This window comes from Hyla sarda, chromosome 2, assembly GCF_029499605.1.
Source record: "Hyla sarda isolate aHylSar1 chromosome 2, aHylSar1.hap1, whole genome shotgun sequence".
In the NCBI taxonomy this organism is placed as follows: domain Eukaryota; kingdom Metazoa; phylum Chordata; class Amphibia; order Anura; family Hylidae; genus Hyla; species Hyla sarda.
The window spans coordinates 304,009,513-304,025,956 of NC_079190.1; the positions used below are offsets into that span (position 1 = coordinate 304,009,513).

Here is a 16,444-nt window from a genome sequence, read left to right on the forward strand (position 1 = left end):
AATAGAAGCAGTGGCAGGGTGAATGGAAGCAATGGCGGGGGGAATGAAGGCAATGGTGCTGGGAGGCAGGAAGCAACGTGGGTGGGTGGCTGGAGGCAATTGGGTGGGAGGCTGAAGGCAAAAGGTGTTAGTGGGTGGGTGGCTGGGAGTCTGGAGGCAATAGGGGAGTATGAAGGCAATAGTGGTGGGTGGCTGGGAGTCTGGATGCAATAGGGGTGGGTGAGAGGCTGGAGGCCATGGGGGTGGGTGAGAGGCTGGAGGCATTTCAGAAGTTGGAGGTATTTGTGTGTGGGAGAGGGAAATATTGTGTGTGTGGGTGAGGGAGAGGTTTAGGGAAAAGAGCAGTGGAATCCTGGTTCCACGAAGAAGTGGTGCTTGGTAGCGCTCGTTTCCAGCGAGAGGCGAAAGATTGTAGTCTACGAACTCGGGTATGGCATAAAGAAAAAAGTCTTTGTTCGCACATGTAGTAACACAAGGGATAACCCCCTCTTCGTCAGATCCAATCATATGTTGGGATAGGTTCCCGTCCCACTTATACAGAAAAAAGCCCGCGAGAAAGTACTCACTGGCGAATCAAATTGCGTTACACTATATACATCTTATTTAAATGTACATATCAATAATCAATGATATATATAAACCTTAAAAAGATTAAAAGAATTCCCGCTGGGAAAAGAGGAAGGGGAAAGATCAGAGGAAGCTATAATGATAGTATGCTCACTCATAGATCCTAGGTTGAGGGTTCGGGTGGCTCCCTCGTTTGGGCCGCCAATAGTTGAAATGAAGCTCAGTGGTCCGGTGCCGTGATTCCTGGTGAGATGAAAAGACGCACAGCAGAGGAGGAACTGGCCACACAGGAAATGGGAGACCCGTTCTCCCGGCCGAGAGTTGATCCGGGTAGATGTCGGATCACCGCGTCGGCGGAGTTCCATGGGACACACTGCACCTGACATTCTCTAGGTTAGGAGGCACGGAGAATGGGAGGAATCGCATGCTCTAAAGACAGTCGCTCAGCTGCACGGAGTGGTAAGTGAGGTTTACTCTGTCTTACTGTCAGAGGTATTCATTATTTGTGATGATTCACGCACCTGGATAATAGGTTTTACTGGACATAGTCCCATTGATTCAATGTATAAGTTCTACTGCCTCATTAAGACCATACGGTTGGAGTGATTCCAGCCTATATATCCAAAACATTTCCCTCTTTGCTAGGGCTTCTGAACGGTTGGTGATATGGTTGGGAATGTAATCAATTGGAATAATGGAGAATGAATTTTCAACATCTTTGTGTTGTAAAGTGATGTGCCGTGACAGACTGTGTTTCATATAGCCTTTCTTGATGTTACTTCTATGTTGGTTGGTCCTTAGATGCAGTTTCTGTGACGTGCGACCAACATATTGTAAACCGCAGCAACAGTTGATTAGGTAGATCACATATTGGGACTGACAAGTAAGATGGAATTGTATGTTGAATTTTTCTCCTGTGTGATGACTTGAAAAGGAGATATTGGGGTTGGTTATTGTTTTGCAGCACAGGCATCTTTTGGTGTTGCATCTGAATGCCCCTTTCTTTTGGCTCGTTTCCATAGTTGTTGTTGCTTTTTTCTTTTGTTTTTTGAGGCGGCTTGGAGCCAACATGTTTTTTAAGGAGGGGGCCCTTCTAAAGGTCATTGAAGGTTGTATGGGTAAAATATCTTTGAGGTACGGATCGCATCTCAAAAGGCCCCAATGTTTTTTTAGGATGTTCCTAATTTTCGAATGGCCGGTTGAATAGGTGGTAATAAAGTTGCCGGCATATTTTTTAGTATTTGAGATCTTTGCTAGACCAGTCTGTCTATTGGTGGTTTCATTTATTTGTTCATCCTTAGTTTCCACCTTCGTTTCTTTAGGTGTCTGTGATGAAGCTAAACAGTCATCCTGTGTGAGTAGCAGAGTTTTGTGATATGCATTCTCTACCAAGGATTTAGGATATCCTTTCACTTTAAAACGTTTTTTTAGGGTTTTGGATTGCGTGATGAAAGTTCTTGTCTCCGTGCAATTTTTCCTGATTCGTCGGAATTGGCCATATGGAATATTTAGTTTCCATTTATTGTAATGGCCGCTTAGAAATGGAACATAACTGTTCGAATCTACTGGCTTGAAATGAGTAGAAGTGATGATTTTGTTATTAATATGTGAGATTTGGAGGTCTAGAAATTCAATAGACATGCTTGAGATATTCGGGGTCAAAGTAATGCCCCAGTTGTTTTCATTAATTTCTTTGATTAATGTTTCAAGTTCTTCTGGGGAGCCTCTCCATAGTAGGAACAAATCATCTATATATCTTTTATAGATGACTGTATTGTTCTGGAATAAGGGGTTCTTTCTGAGGAACCTGTCTTCAAATTGGCCCATAAAAAGATTGGCATATGACGGGGCGACTCTAGTCCCCATGGCCGTTCCTTTTATTTGGTGGAAGGTCGCCCCGTCGTATGTAAAAAAAGTATTCTTTAAAATGGTTTCTAGACACTTCATAAGAAATGAAGTCTGTTCCGGTGGCATAATGGGATCAATGGGATCAAGTAAAAAGCCGTACATGCTAGGCCCAGATCATGTTTTATATTGGAGTATAGTGCTGATACGTCCATAGTAACCAGCAGCATGCCTTCCTCCCATGTGACATCTTTGAGGGTGGTAATTAGTTCGTCCGAGTTTTTTAAATAGCTCGGTAATTTTTGAACATAGGGTTGGAGTATCAGATCAAGATACTGTGAGATGTTGCTGGTTATGCTGTCTATGCCCGATATGACGGGTCTTCCGGGTGGGTGTGTCTGATCTTTGTGGATTTTGGGCAGATGGTAATAAAATGCCATTTTTGGGTTGGGTATCCATAGAAAGAGTTTTTCTTTTTTCGTGAGTATTTTATGTTGTAAGCCCTCCTCTAGGAGGGTGGATATTTGGATTTTTAGTTTTGGTAAGGGGTCGTTCGCTACTCGTTGGTAGTAGGAGGTGTCTCCTAGTATTTTCCAGGCTTCAATGTTATAGTCATTGTAGTTCTGAATAACAACTCCGCCACCTTTGTCCGCAGGGCGGACCACAATGTCCGTATTGTCCTGTAGAGTTTTCAATGATGTTTGTTCATTTTTTGAGAGGTGTCCCTCTTTGGAATAGGAGGGAAATTTATCCGGGAGGGATTTGAATTCCTCTGCTACGGAATCGTGGAATGCCCTTAATAGATGTCCCTGACTGTTTGTCGGGTAAAATTTTGACTTGCTTCTGACTGTCGGATGGATCCCCAAAATTTCAGTTGTATCTGATTCAGCGATTTTTTGGGTGTTATTGGGTAGTATGAAATGACGCTGTAGGGTGAGTTTCCTAGTGAACCTATGCAAGTCAAGAAACAAGTCGAATTTTTTGGGGTGATATTTAGGGCAAAACGAGAGGCCCTTTTGTAACAAGGATAATTCACCCTCATTAAGGGTGTGATCAGATAGGTTGAAAATTTTGATAGTTTGATCTTTTGTGGCAGTGGAAGTTTTGGGATCCTTTAGGAATTCCGTTTTAGTTTTTCGTTGTTGTTTGTGTTTACCCCCTCTTGTGCCACGTCTAGTTTTCGTTTTGTGGCTTTCCCTGGGGTAAAATAATCCATTATTGTTCTCGTTTTGTTGTTGCCTTCCTCTAAAAAATGGTTCTGAGGTCCCTTGATGTGGCTGGGATTTTCTACCTCGGGATGAGGGGGTGATTGGTTCTGACCCTGATTCCTTCCCCCTGTGGTCTTAGCCGTGTCGTCTGAGAGATTAATTAGATCAGATAACAAGGGGGTATCGATGTCATTAGAAGTGGGTTGATGAATCTCTGCTGTTATTGTAAACGTATGTAGTGATTCTCTGATTGTTTTCAAAAAAGGTACCAGGGCTTCTTGTCCAGCTTTAGAGTTATCCACCATTACTGGTTTTAATACTATTGGAAAGGGTGCTGGGCTGGTCTCGTGAACTGTCATTATCGACAAATTCAGTGAGTTGTCTTTCAAAGGTGAAGGAGAAAGTTGGAGGATTGGTGTGATATCTTCTATGTTGAAGATGGGGTCCTCCTTAAGTTTTTCTTTTAGACTTGAAATTGACTGTCTGATATTATTCATATGTTCCGCCACTCGGTGGGGATCTTGTTTGGGTGTATCCGAGATGGGTACTATGTCGTCCATATCGATTGGGAGTGATAGATTTTTTTCCAATGTAACAACATTAGTAGGTTTTTGTATGATGGTACTTGATTTCTTCTGGAGTGAAGTATTTGTGCTTCTTCCCTTCTGTGAGCGGACTGCAATGGGTGTCTTGGGATGGATAACATTATTCTTATCAATGATATTGCTCTTCTTCCTTTGAGGGATGGTCGGATAGGGTTGAGAGTGGTGAGAATTATCCTCTCTTCGTTCTTTCTGTTTCGTCGTATAGGTGGAATTCCGCCATATTTGTCCTCTGTTGGTATTGTAAGGTTGAGGATGTTTCTGAGGTCCCCAGGTCTTATTGGAATTAAAGTTGTGATATGGTTTATTCATTTTCCTGGGAGCTCTTAAACCGTTGTTCCTTGGTGTGGTTCCAGATCCGAATTTCGAAGTTGGATTGGGAGATGGAGGTGTTGAATCCTCCTTCTCCAAGGATTGTTTGCGGATATTTTTGTTTCTTGTCCATGTTCTATAGATATTCCTAGTTTTGTCCATACGATCTCTTTTTAGTTTGCTGGCTTTTTTGATTATTAATTCTTGTTGAGTTTTTGATATGCGAGTGGATATTTTATTGTTTAAAATTTTGTATTCATTATGTGAGGAGAATTGATCCAAGTTGATTGGATCTGACGAAGAGGGGGTCTCCGCCCCTCGAAACGCGTTATCCCTTGTGTTACTACATGTGCGAATAAAGACTTTTTTCTTTATGCCATACCCGAGTTCGTAGACTACAATCTTTCGCCTCTCGCTGGAAACGAGCGCTACCAAGCACCGCTTCTTCGTGGAACCAGGATTCCACTGCTCTTTTCCCTATACCAGACGTCCAGGACCAGTTCCCGAGACGAACGGGTGCCCAGCAGCTCTTCCACCACTACCTCCCAGGGATCTGGGGAATAAGCCTTCAACGGTGTTGTGTCTGTAACACAACACCCCCAGGTGAGCGCATCAGTCTTTGTTCACCTGTGTATCTCTTATACATACAGAATCATGGCACATTAGTGTGCTCTCTTCTCTGTTTCTTTTTTTGCATATACTTGAGTCTGAGGGAGAGGTTTGAGGCATTTGGGGGGATGCTGGAGGTATTGTGTGTGAGGCTGCTGGAGGCACTGTGTGCATGTGTGAGGCTTCTGAAGGCACTGTGTGCATGTGTGAGGCTACTGGAGGCACTGTTTGTGTGTGTGTGTGTGTGTGTGTGTGTGTGTAACGCTGCTGGAGGACAATGAATAAAGGAAATTCACACACACTGATTAATTGCAACAATTTCTTCCTTTTATATATGGATTCTTTCCAAAATTATAACACGATACAGGAAGGCAGAAAAAATAATAATCATCCACTGTGGATAGAGCAAAGTCCGCACGATGTTTCTTGGAGTAATAGCCGACTTCTTTATAGCTTCATGTGCAGTGTTCACTGCTGGATTCTCCGGCCATCTCCCTTCACACGAAGGACAGGTGAAACAAGTTGCTACGTTTCAGTTGCTACGCCTCCTTTCTCAAGCATAGTTCACGTTTCCCATCACCAACATACATAATATCAAACTTTCGCGAGATTTTAATTCTACAAAAATACAAAAGTACAAAAATATATACACATATTTTTAAAAACAATGTATATTAATATCTAGAGAGATACCCTACAGAAACACATTAAAATTACAATATTCATTAATCCCATGGGGTTGCAGTGTGCACAACTTTTGAATCCATCGTACCTCACTTCTAAGTAATCTCATCTTGACTTGTTCTTTGTTATCACCTTCAATATTCTCCAGTATTTGCCATCTTAGTTCATTAATATTATGCCCTTTCTCACAAAGTGCCTTGCTACACTCGTCTCATATTTTTGTTTCTGACTTTTGTCATCTGTCTCTTTTTTATATGTACGAATTGTACTTTTATGTTTGTTTATTCTTTGTTTAATTGGTCTCATTGTTTCTCCAACATATCCCATCCCACAGGGACATTTTAGAAGATACACTACTTGACTACTGTTACAGGAGTGCCATCCCCTGATTGGGATCTTAGTCCCCTTCATGGGATGGGACAACCGTATCCCCTTTGATAATAGCACTACAATTTTGACAAGATATACAAGCAAAAGTTCCTGACTGTTTAGCTTTAATGAAAGACGGTTGTCCTTGATAAAACTATGTATATGGAAGAAGCATACAACCGGTTAAATGATTGTCAGGTCTATGAAAAATTAAAAGGGGATCCGATTAAAGAATTTCAGAAGGATATTGTTACACTGTTGGATGAATCATATGAAAATGGAATTATTGATAATGTAGAGAAAATTGCATTATTAAATACTGCTCCACGCACACGTGTGCTTTACTTGTTGGCAAAGGTGCACAAAAATTTGGAGAGACCCCCGGGACGACCTATCGTCTCGGGGGTCGACTCCATTTTGTGCCCTTTGGCAATTTATGTTGACAGCTATCTGCAAAAAATTGTGGCTTCATTACCAAATTGTCTGCGTGACACCAACCAATTTCTGGACTACATAGCAGGGGTTGAAGATTCCCATGAGTTCCTGCTGTGTACTCTAGATATAAAAAGTTTATACACCAATATTCCTACTCAAGAAGGGATTTTTGCCATAAAAGAACATTTAATTAGAGATAGTACACTGACTAATGCTAAGATTAAATTGCTAGTGGAATTATTGGAGATTATTTTGTACAAAAATTATTTTCGTTTTGGAGAGGACTATTTTCTTCAGAAACAGGGGACTTCGATGGGGTCCCCTGTGGCCCCCAGTTTAGCTAATATTTTCATGTCCCAGTTTGAGAAAAGATTTGTAGGGGGACATTGCTATAGTGAGAAGGTGAGGCTGTGGGTCCACTATGTGGACGACGTCTTCGTCCTCTGGGCGGGCTCACAGCCTCAGCTTCTCGAGTTTGTGGAGTATTTAAATGGTTGCCATGAGTTGATCGAATTTTCCTGTGAGTCTAGTGATAGAGAGATTCATTATCTAGATGTAAGAGTGGTAAAAAACATTGAAGGAAAGCTAGAGACCACTTTGTATGTTAAAGAGACTGATCGTAATAATTTGTTACATAGACACAGCGGACACGCACCGCAAGTATTCAAAGGGATCCCGAAAGGGCAACTCATTTGGACTAAAAGAATTTGTAGTAATGAGGAAGAGTATCAAAAAAACAAAGAAATGGTTGTTGAAAAGTTCATACAAAGAGGGTATGACTAGAAAGAATTGGTGCAAGCATGTAAGGAGGTAGATTTATTACCAAGAGAAGATCTAAGAAGTAAAAAGAGTAATAAAAATTATTCTAAAGACAATAGAATTAGTTTATTTTCTACATATAACTGTCATTCAAAAATGATTAAAAAAACTATATACAAATACTGGGGATTACTAGGAGCAGACGATAAAAGTGGTCGTCTATTCAGAGAAAGCCCCAGATTTGTATATAGGAAAAATAAATCAATTGCTAACCATTTAATTAATCAGATCTTAAAAAGAAGAAAACAGACAAACAGACTTTCATTAAAGCTAAACAGTCAGGAACTTTTGCTTGTCTATCTTGTCAAAATTGTAGTGCTATTATCAAAGGGGATACGGTGTCCCATCCCATGAAGGGGACTAAGATCCCAATCAGGGGATGGCACTCCTGTAACAGTAGTCAAGTAGTGTATCTTCTAAAATGTCCCTGTGGGATGGGATATGTTGGACAAACAATGAAACCAATTAAACAAAGAATAAACGAACATAAAAGTACAATTCGTACATATAAAAAAGAGACAGATGACAAAAGTCAGAAACAAAAATATGAGACGAGTGTAGCAAGGCACTTTGTCGAGAAAGGGCATAATATTAATGAACTAAGATGGCAAATACTGGAAAATATTGAAGGTGATAATAAAGAACAAGTCAAGATGAGGTTACTTAGAAGTGAGGTACGATGGATTCAAAAGTTGTGCACACTGCAACCCCATGGGATTAATTAATATTGTAATTTTAATGTGTTTCTGTAGGGTATCTTTCTAGATATTAATATACATTGTTTTTAAAAATATGTTTATATATTTTTGTGCTTTTGTATTTTTGTAGAATTAAAATCTCGTGAGAGTTTGATACTATGTATGTTGGTGATGGGAAATGTGCACTATGCTTGAGAAAGGAGGCGTAGCCTCTGAAACGTAGCAACTTGTTTCACCTGTCCTTTGTGTGAAGGGAGATGGCCGGAGAATCCAGCAGTGAACACTGCACATGAAGCTATAAAGAAGTCGGCTATTACTCCAAGACACATCGTGCGGACTTTGCTCTATCCACAGTGGGTGATTATTATTTTTTCTGCCTTCCTGTATCGTGTTATAGTTTTGGAAAGAATCCATGTATAAAAGGAAGAAATTGTTGCAGTTAAACAGTGTGTGTGAATTTCTTTTGTTCATTGTGCTTATACTGGGATTAGAGCACCCAGTCACCACACTGCACCCCAGGACTGAAGTCCCTTCCCTAGATTCATTATCCAGGACTGAGGCTGCTGGAGGCACTGTGTGTGTGTGTGTGTGTGGCTGCTGGGGGCATTGTGTGCATGTGTGAGCTTGCTGGGGGGCATTGTGTGCATGTGTGCGGCTGCTGGAGGCACTGTGTGTGTGTGTTTTTTTTTTTTTTTTTTTTTGCGAGGGTTGCGCTGAGCCGAAAAAGGTTGGGAACCACTGCATTAGATTATGGAGCAATGGGCTCAACATAGAGACAATAGGCATGACCAAGGCAAGCTTTAGCCCACAGGACAGCCTTTGGTGCTGGGACACCACATGTGTTCTTGACTTCTTCACTGCTCGAGCAGCGTGTGCAGCCACTGCTGCTCATACATAGGAGAAGTCAAGAACACACGCACAGAAGGGACCGTCTCCTGATGTTGAACGTAAATGGTTGAATGCCCAGAGAGCTCTCTTAATCCTTCAGAAGGAGGGGGTTCAGAAGAGAATGGTGGATAGGGAGGCGACATTGTTTGAATTTGGGGACAAGAATGGTAGGTTGCTAACGTATTTGGCTAAAGAAAGTAGGGCTAATGGGATATTAGAAACTGTCCCTGTGGCCATTAATAATTAGAAACTGACCCTGTGTCCATTAATAATGTGTTTCGGGACTTTTATAGTGACATTTATACCTCTCATTTACGAACTGTTCCTGAAGGTTAAATGCAATTTTTGCGGAGCTTGCCCCTTACGCCCTTAACTGCGGCTCAGGCGGCCGCATTAGATGCCCCTTTTCTGATGAGGAAGTCTCCCTAGCTATTATCTCCTTTCAGTCGGGAAAGACCCCTGGGTTGGTATGAATGGGGACTGGTACAGGGTGAATGAGGAGTGGCTGATTCCTATTTTGCAGAACCTTTCTAATGCAGTTTTGGAAACTGGGACACTCCCTGATTCCATGAATTAAGTCCTGATTGTGATTCTTCCCAAGCCGGGCAAGGATCCTACTTTACCGGACTCCTATAGACCTATTTGCCTCCTCAATGTAGATATCAATCTTCTGGCTAAAGTGTTGGCTAATCGGTTACGCAGGGTTATAGCTGCTATGATTCATCCTGACCAGACGGGCTTTATGCCGGGAAGGGCTACTGATATTAATGTCCAGCGATTACACTGTTACGCATAGCGCTCCGGGCCCCTGCTCCTCCCCGGAGCGCTCACGGCGTCTTTCTCCCTGCAGCTCCCCGGTCAGTCCCGCTGACCGGGAGCGCTGCTCTGTCATGGCCGTTGGGGATGCGATTCGCACAGCGGGACGCGCCCGCTCGCGAATCGCATCCCAGGTCACTTACCCGTTCCCGTCCCCTGCTGTCATGTGCTGGCGCGCGCGGCTCCGCTCTCTAGGGCGCGCGCGCGCCAGCTCCCTGAGACTTAAAGGGCCAGTGCACCAATGATTGGTGCCTGGCCCAATTAGCTTAATTGGCTTCCACCTGGTCCCTGACTATATCTAACCTCCTCCCATGCACTTCCTTGCCGGATCTTGTTGCCCTTGTGCCTAGTGAAAGCGTTTTGTGTGTTTAAAGCCTGTGTACCAGAACTTCTGCTATCTCCCCTGACTACGAACCTTGCCGCCTGCCCCCGACCTTCTGCTACGTCCGACTTTGCTTCTGCCTACTCCCTTGTACCTCGCCTATCTTCAGCAGTCAGAGAGGTGAGCCGTTGCTAGTGGATACGACCTGGTCACTACCGCCGCAGCAAGACCATCCCGCTTTGCGGCGGGCTCTGGTGAAAACCTGTAGTGGCTTAGAACCGGTCCACTAGCGCGGTCCTCGCCATCCCTCTCTGGCACAGAGGATCCACTACCCGCCAGCCGGCATCGTGACAGTAGATCCGGCCATGGATCCCGCTGAAGTTCCTCTGCCAGTTGTCGCTGACCTCCCTACGCTGGTCGCCCAGCAAGCTCGTCAGATCGCCCAACAAGATCACCAGCTGTCGTACTTGACCACCATGACACAGCAACTCCAGTCACAACTACAGCAAGTACAGTCACAGCTACAGCAGCAACAACCATCTCCTCCGCCAGCTCCTGCACCCCTTCCGCAGCGAGTGGCCACTCCTAGCCTCCGCCTGTCCTTGCCGGACAAATTTAATGGGGACTCTAAGTTTTGCCGTGGCTTTCTTTCGCAATGTTCCCTGCACTTGGAGATGATGTCGGACCAGTTTCCTACTGAAAGGTCTAAGGTGGCTTTCGTAGTCAGCCTTCTGTCTGGAAAAGCCCTGTCATGGGCCACACCGCTCTGGGACCGCAATGACCCCGTCACTGCCTCTGTACACTCCTTCTTCTCGGAAATTCGAAGTGTCTTTGAGGAACCTGCCCGAGCCTCTTCTGCTGAGACTGCCCTGCTGAACCTGGTCCAGGGTAATTCCTCCGTTGGCGAGTACGCCATACAATTCCGTACTCTTGCTTCTGAACTATCCTGGAATAATGAGGCTCTCTGCGCGACCTTTAAAAAAGGCCTATCCAGCAATATTAAAGATGTTCTGGCCGCACGAGAGACTCCTGCTAACCTGCATGAACTCATTCATCTAGCCACTCGCATTGACATGCGTTTTTCTGAGAGGCATCAAGAGCTCCGCCAGGAAAAAGACTTAGATCTCTGGACACCTCTCCCACAGTCTCCACTGCAATCTGCGCCTAGGCCTCCCGCCGAGGAGGCCATGCAAGTGGATCGGTCTCGCCTGACCCTGGAAGAGAGGAATCGCCGTAAGGAAGAGAATCTTTGTCTGTACTGTGCCAGTACTGAACATTTTTTGGTGGATTGCCCAATCCGTCCTCCACGTCTGGGAAACGCACGCTCGCACCCAGCTCTCGTGGGTGTGGCGTCTCTTGATGCTAAGTCGGCTTCTCCACGTCTCACGGTGCCTGTTCGGATTTCTACTTCAGCCAGCTCTCCCCTCTCAGCCGTGGCCTGCCTGGACTCTGGAGCTTCTGGGAATTTTATTCGGGAGTCCTTAGTGAATAAATTCCGCATTCCGGTGACCCGTCTTGTCAAGCCACTCCACATTTCCGCGGTCAACGGAGCCAGGTTGGATTGCACCGTGCGTTACCGCACGGAGCCCCTCCTAATGTGCATCGGACCTCATCACGAGGAAATTGTATTTTTTGTCCTTCCTAATTGCACTTCTGAAGTTCTCCTTGGACTACCCTGGCTTCAACACCATTCCCCAACCCTGGATTGGTCCACTGGGGAGATCAAGAGTTGGGGTCCCTCTTGTTCCAAGGACTGCCTTCAACCGGTTCCCAGTACTCCCTGCCGTGACCCTGTGGTTCCTCCTGTATCCGGTCCCCCTAAGGTCATTAAGGACTCTGCCTGCCACAGGAAATGCCTCTCCCCCCCTCCCAGTCCCTTCAGGCAAGCCTCTGTGTCCCCTCTTGGCCCTCGTCCTGGTGTCACATTGCCCCGTGCCAGGTCTCGCCCTCTGCCCTCTCTCCCCATTCCTACTCCTGCTGTTCTGCCTGCCGTTGAGGAATCCCTCCATCCTTTCCCGGTGTCCTCATCCCAGGGGAGGCAGTTACCGGACAAAGAGAAGGGGAGACCTAAGGGGGGGGTACTGTTACGCATAGCGCTCCGGGCCCCCGCTCCTCCCCGGAGCGCTCACGGCGTCTTTCTCCCTGCAGCTCCCCGGTCAGTCCCGCTGACCGGGAGCGCTGCTCTGTCATGGCCGTTGGGGATGCGATTCGCACAGCGGGACGCGCCCGCTCGCGAATCGCATCCCAGGTCACTTACCCGTTCCCGTCCCCTGCTGTCATGTGCTGGCGCGCGCGGCTCCGCTCTCTAGGGCGCGCGCGCGCCAGCTCCCTGAGACTTAAAGGGCCAGTGCACCAATGATTGGTGCCTGGCCCAATTAGCTTAATTGGCTTCCACCTGGTCCCTGACTATATCTAACCTCCTCCCATGCACTTCCTTGCCGGATCTTGTTGCCCTTGTGCCTAGTGAAAGCGTTTTGTGTGTTTAAAGCCTGTGTACCAGAACTTCTGCTATCTCCCCTGACTACGAACCTTGCCGCCTGCCCCCGACCTTCTGCTACGTCCGACTTTGCTTCTGCCTACTCCCTTGTACCTCGCCTATCTTCAGCAGTCAGAGAGGTGAGCCGTTGCTAGTGGATACGACCTGGTCACTACCGCCGCAGCAAGACCATCCCGCTTTGCGGCGGGCTCTGGTGAAAACCTGTAGTGGCTTAGAACCGGTCCACTAGCGCGGTCCTCGCCATCCCTCTCTGGCACAGAGGATCCACTACCCGCCAGCCGGCATCGTGACATACACCTTAATATAGCTGCAGCAGATGGGGATGCCTCGGTGCGGTCTGTATGTGGTCAGCTTAGACATCTATAAGGCCTTTGATTCAGTGGAATGGCTGTATCTGCTGGGTGTTCTGGGAGTCCTGGGGTTTGGGGGCCCTGGGTTCCGGGGGTGGGTGCAGTTGTTGTATGATAGCCCTAGAGCCCGGGTGCAAACTAATCTTGAGGTCCTTTCAGTTGAGTTGGGTAACGAGGCACTGATGCCCCCTGTCTCTCTTTTTGTTTGCCCTAGCGGTAGAGCCCCTGGCTGTGGCTATCCGAGCATCTATTAATATTCATGGGGTCTGTAGGGGTTCCTTGGATGAAAAGGTGTCCATGAATGCGGATGACACGTTGGTTTACTTGGCGGATGTTCTGGGTTCCCTGGGGGCCTTATTCTTTCTTTTAGCTGACTTTAGTTCCTTTTCTAGCCTCGGGTTAATTGGGGAGTCTTCCTTGATGGCTCTATCTGCAGGGATGAACCCGGTGCTGTCTCTCCCCCATGGGTTGTAAGCTGTTGCTCAGTTCAGGTATTTTGGAGAAGAGGTTTCTCCTTGTGTGACAGATTATGTGCGGTTGAATTTGGCACCAGTGTTGGTATCTGTGACTGATAAATTACAGGCCTGGTGTTCCTTATCCCTCTCCCTGGCTGGCAGGATTAATGTTTTTAAAATTATTTATTTACCAAAGTTTCTGTATCTCTTCCACCTTTCTCCGGTGATTCCCCCTAAAAAGTTTTTTACGAAGCTGAGTGGCATTCTGAAGTCCTTCTATTGCCAAGACAAACCCCCATGATCGGGTCAGGTGCTGCTCCAGGCATCAAAACAGCGGAGTGGTCTGGCTGCCCCTAATATGTACAATTATTTCCTAGTGTCTCAATTGGTGTATGCTGCCTGGTGGATCAACCTGGACCTGGCTAACATTTCCACTGCTCTAGCAGGAGCTCTCATGGGTTCATATGAAACATTAACTAATGTCCTGTATAGATATACTTCTTCTTCCAGGCTGCTGACCCCTATTAGAACAGTGGCTGAGGTGTGGTCGGTGGTCTCTGGGCGCTTCCCGCTGCCGATAATGTCCCCTAGGGCACCTTTGTGGGGAATCATCATTTTGAGCACCTGCAGGAGTTGGAGGCAGCTGATTTCTGGAGCGAGCATGGAGTCAAGTTCGCCATCCATCTGTTTTGGGAGTTTCCCTTCTTCCCCTCATTCCAGGATATGTGTGACCTCTTTAATCTCCCTCGGAGTGCCCAGTTTTGGTACTTCCAGTTGAGACATTTGGTGGTGGCGCAGTTTGGCTCTCTTCATGTGACTCCGGCCTTTTCTGAGGTGGAGCTGCTTCTGGGAACCGCCGACCTCACTAAACCGCTGACTCAGGTATACGTACTGCTGCAGTCGGTGTGTCCTCATCCATTTGAGTTGGCTTTTACAAAGTGGGCGGCTGATATCCATGATTTGATGGAAGATCACTGGCGGGAAGTTACTAAGACCTATTACCTTACCGTGGTTAGTGCTAGGGACTTACTCATTCAGGTACGGCTCATCTTCAGTCTATACTACACTCCGGTTAAGTTGTTTCGTATTGGGGGTCTCCTCTTCTGACTCTTGCTTCTGGTGTAAGGCAGCTGTGGGCTCTCTTTTGCATGCAATGTGGAGTTGCCCTTGTGTGAAGCCCTTTTGGAAAGAGGTGCTGCAGTTCATGGTGGATCACTTGGACTTCCCTTATGTGTTCTCTCCTGTTGTTCGTCTCTTAGGTGTTATTAATGATCTGGTTACAGGATACCATAGGCGCCTACTTCTCAGGTTTTTGTTGTTTTGTGCATGGAAGGTTTTGCTAATGGCCTGGAAAGCTACTTCCCCTCCCCCTATAACGAGGTGGTTTTATCTGGTTAATAAATATGTGCCGTTGTATAGGATACTATATATCAGTCATAAATGCCCCAAGAAATGTCATAGGGTCTGTATGCCCTGGCTACTAATAGGTGAATCGGTAGTTCCCCCAGAGAGGGTCAGATGGGAAGTGGAGGGATGCTTCGGGTGTGTGCGCGTGTGAATGTATGATGTCTGTCTATTGTCTTGGTGTTGGCCGAGTGTGAACTCCCTAATTGTCTGCTCGATGATACCTTTTTCCCCTGACTTTGTAAACGAGACTGGGGGCTCGGGGGCTTTGTGCTCGGCGGTTTGTTCTTCTATTTCTTTGTTGATTTAAAATTGGAAAAGTTATAAATAAATACTTTAACAAAAAAAGAACGCACACACAGGATGAGTGAGCTGCACATGTCATTCTCCTTCCAACTGCAGGTCCATGATCTGCTTCTATCACCAGAATGGTAAGTGGTGCATAGCACTAGTTACTTCTCTCCACATGACAACTAATACAGTGTGCATCACTTTTTACTTCTTTCCACAAGGCATTTATATACATTTTAAGAGTGGGGCACGGCGCCTATTATATTGACTGCATAAGAGACTATAACTACGATACTATCTGGCAGTGTATACCATCATTTTTCTTAGCAGGAGTTATATCTCACCTACAAGGAAATTTTTTCCCATTGTTACATTAAAACAAACCTTCAGCGCTCTGCAACATATAGACTTGCATGTCTTATCTTATCATGATTTTTTATTTACAAATACTGACTATACTGTATTTTATTATATTCTTTGAATTAGCATTTTAGGTGAGCAGTACCAATATATTTTACTATTGTATTACTTTACTTCATTTTACTAATCTTTCGCTTACTATACTATAACTGCAATGGCCCTGTGGTATATTGTAGTATTGTATGTTATTACTATCAGACTGATTATACTTTTTCGCACATCTCCTGCATATATATTTTATTTTATTTAGTCTTAAAGAAAAACAGACAGCTATTTCACCTGCACTAAACCCAATATACTGGGTTATAGTACAGGTGAATAGCTGTAAATGAAGTTTTACTCACATATTTACATTGCGGTATCTCCAGAGTTATGTCCATTAGTAGGTCCGTTGCCATTGCGCTACAGCGTGCAATGGAGGCTAGGAGTTAGCTCAGTATGCCAAGCTACAGTCTAGTGTAGCGAGTAGCAGAGCACCAAAACACCCCCATCCCCCAGAAAGGAGGCTCCCCGCCTCCATTGCGTGCTGGAGCGCAATGGTAAAGGACCTACTAATTGGCATAACTCTGGAGATACCTAACAAAATATTTGAATAACACTTTTTTTTTTACAGCTATTCATCTGCACTATTACCCAGTTCATTGGGTTTAGTGCGGGTGAAATAGTTGTCAGTTTCTCTTTAATAAATCCTATCTGAACTCCCATCTGTCCACTATTTTGCCTCTATTAAAACATACCAACCACCTAGGTCTGCCTTAAGAAATGTTACTCTTCACATTTTCTTTCTTCACTGTCTTTGTGCTTGAGTATTTCAGCACATCTACAGTTAAGATCGACACTACCTAGCTACAGT

The 16,444-nt window shown here is 45.3% G+C and overlaps 1 protein-coding gene across 5 annotated transcripts in view; it reads left to right on the top strand.

The window, feature by feature from the left end:
• Positions 1-16,444, top strand: part of KIF21B (kinesin family member 21B) — a 768,527-nt gene that overhangs the window by 214,393 nt on the left and 537,690 nt on the right. The window lies entirely within an intron of this gene.